At 37.9% G+C, this 8,386-nt stretch overlaps 1 long non-coding RNA gene across 1 annotated transcript; it reads left to right on the top strand.

Annotated features, from left to right (window-relative positions):
- The first annotated feature begins 3,200 nt into the window (after positions 1-3,200).
- On the top strand, positions 3,201-5,071 carry LOC113661474. The gene is made up of 3 exons (XR_003445046.2): positions 3,201-3,343; positions 3,448-3,556; positions 3,865-5,071. It is a non-coding gene; the product is annotated as an uncharacterized LOC113661474 (long non-coding RNA).
- Positions 5,072-8,386: the final 3,315 nt, after the last annotated feature.

Genomic DNA, 8,386 nt, shown 5'->3' with positions numbered 1-8,386 from the left:
CTGTAATTGAACAGGATGTAGATTTAAGAACATCATGGTGCTCATTCATGCGTTACCTCCCTTTCAAGAAATACATTCAGTTCATGTCCATGATGACCGATTTGCATGCTTGAGTAACCATGTGCTCGTTTTTTATGAGCCACATGTGCTAATGCAAAATAGTTAAACTAAAAAAAAGGATTGATGACTTTTCTTTTCTGATGAGGCAGAAGCAGATGCTAAAAACTAGGCATTATTTCTATCACTGAAAATTTGTGTTTAAAAGGGCCTTGGAAAGACCTGGTGTTTGTAAGATAGTGAGGTTGTGAGGTTGAGCACAGATTGTGAAGCTTAACACAGAGAGAAATTCCTCTATTCCTCCAACTGGCATCACTAAAATGTCTGGGTTAGAATCCCTCGCTGTACCATGATCCTCATACCTACAATATAAGCCTAGGAATATAACGCTGTTCAACACCACTGTATTAGATGAACGGGCTTGGACTTGTGTCTACATGTTCGGTGACCTGTTTTTAGTTTAATTTGCACTGGTGAATAAATATAAACAAGTGACGAATTAATGCTTAAAGGAAAGAACCACATTTTTCTACATCGCAGAATAAAATTTGAATCCTACTAAGCTAGAGGTTTAGTGCGTGTATATGATCCATCAGCATTAGACACTAACATTCATTTGCTTTATCTGTTCTCTTTGATTCTCTTATAATTATTAATAAATTATTGTCCTCTATTTTTTCTTTCAAGGTTTATTTTAGAGATCTTTCTACTAAAAATAGGTGGCTCATCATTTTTTTAGCAATTACTCCAAGTTAATGTTTAATAATTTGACTGTACATGCTGCCAACTGTGGGATCAGAAGTTGATGAGCTCAAGCTGGGAGGACATACAGTACAGTGAGCTACATGCTGCCCATTCCGAGGCAGATAGAGACTGTTCCAGATCCAGATGTGTTCTTCTTAATGAAGATTTTGGACATTTGAGGAGAAGTTGCCAACCCCATAAGGACTTAGAGCAGAACAACCTCTTATCAATAATCAATACACAGAATAACATTCTGCATATGCTGTATTTCCATCATTGAGCATCCGAAGGCTTAGGCACAGAGGAGTTGGTGTTGAATCTATAGTGAACTCAGAAGATGAGCTAATTTATAAGTTGCTCAGGAGCTCCTGGTTAAACAAATACAATTTTACTGTATATGACCGTATAAAGGACATTAATCATAATAACACTCTCCTGTGTTTATAATAATTTATAATCATACCATCCAGTATCACCCAAATGAGGATCGGTTTCCTTTGAGTCTGGTTCCTCTCAAAGTTTCTTTTAAAAGGGATAAATGCAAATAAACGTACATAAAAAAATTATGTTCTGTAAAGCTGCTTTAAGACAATGTTTATTGTTAAATGCACTATAAAAATAAAATTTAATTCAATTGAATGCTGACTTCCTGCCTCCGCCTTGTGTGTGTGGAGTTTGCATGTTCTCCCCGTGCCTCGGGGGTTTAATCCGGGTACTCCGGTTTCCTCCCCCGGTCCAAAGACATGTATGGTAGGTTGATTGGCATCTCTGGAAAATTGTCCGTAGTGTGTGATTGTGTGAGTGAATGAAAGTGTGTGCCCTGTGATGGGTTGGCACTCCGTCCAGGGTGTATCCTGCCTTGATGCACGATGACGCCTGAGAAAGGCACAGGCTCCCCATGACCCGAGAAGTTCGGATATGCGGTAGAAAATGAATGAATGAATGAATGCTGACTGTCACCTTTGTATACACACACACACACACACACACACACACACACACACACACACACACACACACTGCTTTGGCCTTCATCCCTCTTTCTCATCTTCTCAGCATGCTGCCACAATTACTGTTGCACATCCTTGTTCTTTATTACATGCGCTTGATATCCGACCACAAATGTAAGCATCAGCTCCGACATATGCTCTTTGTTTTGACATGTGTGAGCTACACAGACAGATGATTTCTCTCCTCTGTATGTGATCATTGTGAGAATCTGGGCCTGATGAGGAATGGAAAATGTGAATTATAGCTTGTATGCTTCATGGGAGACTCGAGCTGGGTGTAAACATGGCAGATCCTCAGACTTTAGAGCATTAATTAGATCGGCCTGAAGGTCCAGAGAGGAAAAAAAAAATCGAGGGATGAATTAAAGTAATTCATCCATAAGCATTCCTCCTCACATGTGTCTCACAGATTGAAGCAGCCACTTTTTTCACCTTCACTGGTAGCTGCTTGATTGAACTGGGGAGTTGCTTCGGCACGCATGGTGTAAGGAGACTTGACAAGCTTTGACGGAAGACAAGGCCACGGGACGAGGGTCAAAGTGACTGCAGTGGTGCTGTGTAAAACCACTCATGTGTAGGTTATAAGGCCATGAACTGTTTAAGGACATGTGCAGTGAATGTCCCTCTGATGCCTTTGCCACTAGAGAGTGTTGATGAATAATTCATTTACAGAAAGCACATTGGCTCATCAGTGTAACTTTTTGACATTTGAATTACACACAAATGTTGCTTGCATTGGTTTTATAAAGTTTTTTAATTGCCAGATGCTTGCTTTTACATCTAAAAATGGTCTTATTTTAGGAACTGGAGATTTGACTTGCTCTAAGCCAAAATAAATGTATTTGGGTGTTGAATGCATTTTTTGAAGAGTAGGATTCTACCACGTGTAAAGTGTTGGCATTTAAAAATGTATTTTGCCGAAGGATAATTCAGAAGCATTTTAGCACTAAAAGCAGGTTTGAAACCTGCAAATACTAACGACATTCCAAATGACACATAAATCACTACATCCAAATCACAGCCTATCCTAAATGTCTGTTTCAGCACTCAGGCTAATGTTCTGGATATATTTAATGACTACAAGCTTTAAATTAAATTGTGTCAGCTGAGGGATTAATTCAATGATTGTGGGGTTATTTTTACTTTTAAAACATTACTGCTATACATCAGAGTTTAACAACTTTAGGCTATTTGGCCCCATGAAAATTTCACTTATCTACGCTACCAAAATGGGTCCATCAGATGTATTATACATCAAACCTATGCCCTCTTTTAAGTGTATAAATAACACTAATAGGAGCTACTGGGACAGTTCTTTGCCAGACCACCAGAGGGAGTGCTTGCAGGAGTTTCATTGTTATTGTTCCCACATGGGTTGTGTCACGCCCTTTCCTATTGTTCTGTTTTCCCGCCTTCTCATCTGTGTCTTGTTTACCTTGTAAACTTGTACTGCTTTATATAAGCCTGTCTTGGTGTCTCAGTTGTTGTGTTCATGCTATAAGGTTGGACTTCTCTTGTGTTCATGCCATAAGGTTGGACGTCTGCTGTGTTTAGATTTCTATGTTATAGTCATGTTTTATTGTCACATTTGTTTGATGTCTTGTATTTTGTCTTTTTTTTTTTATTAACAAAGCAGTGCTTCTACTTCATCCTGCATATGGGTCTGATCTGCTGTATGTGGGTGATCAGGACTACTACACAGAACTGGGTTCGATGTCCGCTTCCAGTGGCGTCCTAACATTAAGGTGGGCTGGGAAATGCACAGCTTTTGGACCTTTCATTATGTCTGTTTTACCAAAAAAAATATTCATATACTGTAGTCTTCCTTTCTCTAAAAGGTAATTATGGTCCAATCATGAGCCTTACTATCAATTTATATACTGCATTTAACCCACATATGCAGCTGTGTTTGTATAGTATGTTACATGTCCAAGTAAATGCACTATTTGGCCAAAGTTTGTAGCTGCTTACATTAAATTGAAAGAACACAATTGTATAAAATTCACGTGTAGCATTAAAGATCAGGGACTAACATGACTGAACACTGTTTCAGCATGACATAGCCCCTGTGCACGAAGCAAAGCTCTCCATGAAGACATACACTACAGTAGTTTGAGAAGGTTGGAGTGGAAGAACTCGAGTGTCCTGCACTGAGCCCTGACTCTGACTCAACCCCACTGAACACCTTTGGGATAAATTGGAACAATGACTGAACCCCAGACCTCCTCACTCTTACATCATCAGTGTCTGATCTCACTAATGCTCTTGTAGCTGGATGAACACAAATCCATGCACTCACTCCACAGCTATTTCTAGCAGAAAGATTTCTCAGAATGGAGCTTGTTTTGTCAGCAACGATGGACGAAATCTTGAAAAGGATTTTCAATGTTTCCAAAAATATATTTAACACATTTAGATGAATGTTTCCTGTGACATCTGTAGCAATGATATCAACTGTTCTCTTTACTGTGGAATTCCTTAGAAAAAGTTTCTCCACATTTTTTTTATGAATAGCAAAAATGTAGTTTCATATAGGAGAACTTTTAACTGGAACTGGGTTTTCACTATCCAGACAGAACAGACTAGAGGTTTTTTTTTTTTTAATTTTTTTAGAAACAGATTGCAGGGGCATTTTCACAAAGAATTTAAATTTCCATTATTATTGTACATACCTCTCAGTAAAGTTACTAGCCACAAAAGAGCCTCTCTATATACTTTTAAGGGAGTTCACAAACACTCAGCAGATGTGTCTGTCATTGTCAACTCTTTGTCTGGCTTGTTTGCTTTCATGCTAGCTCAACACGTTCTAGTTCACAGGTTCCATTTCACAAAAAAAGACCTGACATGCAGATAATCGCTTGAGCACAGAGCAACTGAAAGCAACAGGAGTTACAAGCAACCTGTCTATTATCAAGCCTCAGCATATAATTAAGAGCCCATCTGCTGCTGAATACTGCCTCATTACTGTAGTGTAGATTCATGGGTCTAAAAACACCTCACAGTTTTGGAATTATTCCTATCTTTGGTCTTTGGGACGTCATTTATTCCATTGTGTGTTAAAAGACTGGCCTACTTGGCATCGTACAGTAGCATGTTTATTGCTGGCCACACTATACGAGAGGATGATGATGGCTGAAGATTTGTGGTGATATGGCATGATTTTATCATCCTTTAGGTTCACATATTCATCATACGATTTTGTTATTATCGTTTTGCAATGCTATTTAATAATAAATGGTGCTATGGGTGAGTTTTATAGGCATGCTGTAGCAAAGATTATGTTAAGACAAAATTTGTGCCAATTTTAGCCACTGACAACTTTGGGCTCAGAGATACTATATTGGACACCAGTGAGTAATCATACCAAGTGATCCACCAACTTTAATTCATGACCATCTCTAAACCATTCCTTTGCCATCCCTTTCACCAATTGTGATGTCAGAATAATCATACAGCAAAAAAGCAGACTTAATGCAAACATTTGCCAAATGTTTACCTGCAACCAAGGAACTCCATCTACACCAACAAATACTTAATCATACTCATTTATTTAATTTGGTTACATGTCTTATATAAATATGGCTATGTTCTCTTGGATTTTCAAAAAAAAACTTTACTCAGGTTTAGTTCCATTCTCTGTTCTTGCTTCATCTTACTAAACATTACAGTTATGGAGCCAGTCAACCTTAATTAAGCACCATGTCCAGAAGTGAGCAAAACATTTGCCGGTATTATAGCTGTATCTAATAGCTGTGTGTGTGGGTGTGTGTGCAGTACAGTATGTGTGTGTAGTAGCTAGAGTTATGGTCCACATTTATAAAATAGAAAAATACACTGGATTCAGAAAAAGAAAATGCAAAGGAAAAGTAACTGTTAAATGGTCTGTAACTAATCATGTCACTATGATGTATGGAATTCATAATAGTGGCTCTGATCCAAAATATTGGTACCAAGGCATTTTTGCTACTGCATTAATAGGCTAATGTGAAAAATAGCCTCTTCTTGTCTTTTGCAATGTCCCTTTTTTATCTTTTGCTTATTATAAAAGGACATATTTTATTTTGATCATATTTACTAATAGTTCATGTAGTTGCATTGTAAGCACATTAACTTTTCCACCAGGTCACACATTTAGCTTTTCACTCAAAGTGCTGCAAGTTGTATAATTATGTCATTCTGAAATAAGTAAAGGTAATAATTATATTAATGTATGGCTTGCTGCTCCTGAAAGGTTATTCAACTGTGTTTGACTCAGTTCAGGGTGAAATTGACATGCAGTAATTGTAATAATACAATGATTCATCATTGCTCAGTAACACAGCACTTTATTTAACTTCTAAAGACAATCGAAGATCTATCACTGTCCTTTTAATGGCTTCCCTGCAAGCAACATTTTCTGACAAATCCTGGCTCCTGAATCATGATTATCCTAGTCTACTGCTGAACTGGACTTGGGCTGACTAGCAGTTTTTATTTGCAAGCTTTCTGTAGACTGGACAGTTGAGAAGCCAGACAGTGGAAACTGAAGGTGTATATTCAGCAAGAGATTTGTTGGGTGGAAAAAAAATGAACGTGAACATTTTTTTCAGTGCTGTATTATCACAATAATAAGATATGTCACATCCGTTAGTCTAATGAAAATGATCAGATTGGAATGAGTATTATTTATTTCTTTTTATGTTCAATTTTGTTATGCATGTGCAATTCTGGCTCATTATATTTTGTTTCAGAAGCTACAGTATTAGCTGCAAGACCTGTGAAACCTGCAAATAATGTGCATCTGGCCTTTGCTTTCTTACCCTGATCAGTAAAAACTGATGAGCTGCCAGGTGACTTCCAGAGCAAACCATCTTTGTGCTGAAGTCCTGTGGGGACATTTTTTGTTTTTGTTTTTGTCATTGGGCATCAAGGCAGGATACACCCTGGACGGAGTGCCAACCCATCGCAGGACACACACACACTCATTCACTCACCCAATCACACACTACGGACATGACACGACGGCCTTGATGCCCGATGACGCCTGAGATAGGCACAGGCTCCCCGTGACCCGAGGTAGTTCGGATAAGCGGTAGAAAATGAATGATTTTCAATCACAACAATGTTTTTGTTTTTATACAACTATTATGGAAGGTGTCTTGCATACATATCATTTGTTGAACATGGATCCTGGATGTGAGCTCATTGAGATGAAGCATGTACGTGTGGGTCATTTTAATACGGAGCTCTTTGATTGATGCAAGCACAAATGTAAACGTTTAAGTTAGAAAGCCTGGAGCAGAGCTAAATAAATAAATAAATAAATCTTTTAACGAAGACCTATTCACTTAGAAACGATCAAACTTTTTTTGGGCCTCAGTGTTCTCCCTGAAGATGAACCACTTCTTGTACTAACTTAGTGAACTATCTTTACTGAAGCATTTGTATACCACCATAGTGTAAATCTCAGCAACACTTAACACCATAGCCACTAAGACCTTTTTATACAAATATTATTGCATTACTGCCCGAGGACCCTCACTACTCTACTAACCACTATATTCATCAACACATGAATTAAATACCAGTGTGCACTTGTTCATCACTGCTGTTGAAGGGCAACTTTTAATTAACAAAGTAAAAGAACATAACCTAAAATGTTATGTTTTTAAACCGTATTTTTTCCCAAAAAGTTTAGTTAACTTTGGTTTGGTATGTCAAGTTTTGTTGCATGACCATGAGCTAAAATGTTTTCCCTTTCACTATGGGAATGTTTCTTTGTGGAAGTTGTGTCTGAAGCTCTGTGTGAAATCACGCCGATTTTTGATCATCGTAGGTCATGTGACAAAGAGGAGCGTGCCAGCAAGACCACAAAAGGGCATCTAGGTCACATTACTCCAGCTTTTTTCAGGAATGTATAGTATGTGTATGTTTGTCATACGTTTGTCCTTTCTATCTACTGTATATTAGGAAAAAGATTAGTTTTTTTTTCTTAAAGATTCTTTCTCAAGTCTCCAGAACAGTTTTCTAGCCAGTATCACCTTTGGAAACATTTCATTTCATTGCGTACTGCATCAGCTATATATGGTTAAAATGACAATATAAGTTTCTTGACTTGACTTGATTTGCCTGCTATATCTGGAGTTCTGCAGCTTTCTGACAATAAGACCAAGCTGGGTACAAATTGATTTATGTTTAAATTATCCACACAAAGAAAAAAAAAACAGATTAATTCAAGAAGAAAAGCTGCCATATAAAAGGAGAGTGGGCTAGTCTGTGCATATGGTAGCTACAAGTGGAGTCAGCGCTAATGACAAAATTGATATTACTGGAAGAGTTAGCACATGGAATGGATATTTAAAGACTGTTATTTTTTTTTCCTTTAGAGGATGAAAGCTGGCTTATGAAACAGTTCTGTTTGCCACAGCATCTTCTTTAAATGCTGTACAGCATTAAAAGCCAGCACACATTTGGCTGACAAAAAGATCCTGTGCAATCCCTATTCATGTCCAAGTCTTGCCCATGCTTGGATTTCTTTCTGCTGGCACATTTCAAAAAAGAGATAAGTGACCAATCTGGTATGTCTCAACCTACAA

Source organism: Tachysurus fulvidraco, chromosome 24 (genome assembly GCF_022655615.1).
Source record: "Tachysurus fulvidraco isolate hzauxx_2018 chromosome 24, HZAU_PFXX_2.0, whole genome shotgun sequence".
Lineage (NCBI taxonomy): Eukaryota > Metazoa > Chordata > Actinopteri > Siluriformes > Bagridae > Tachysurus > Tachysurus fulvidraco.
Note: the sequence above shows the minus strand (reverse complement) of the source record. Positions and strands in the feature narration are given on the sequence as shown.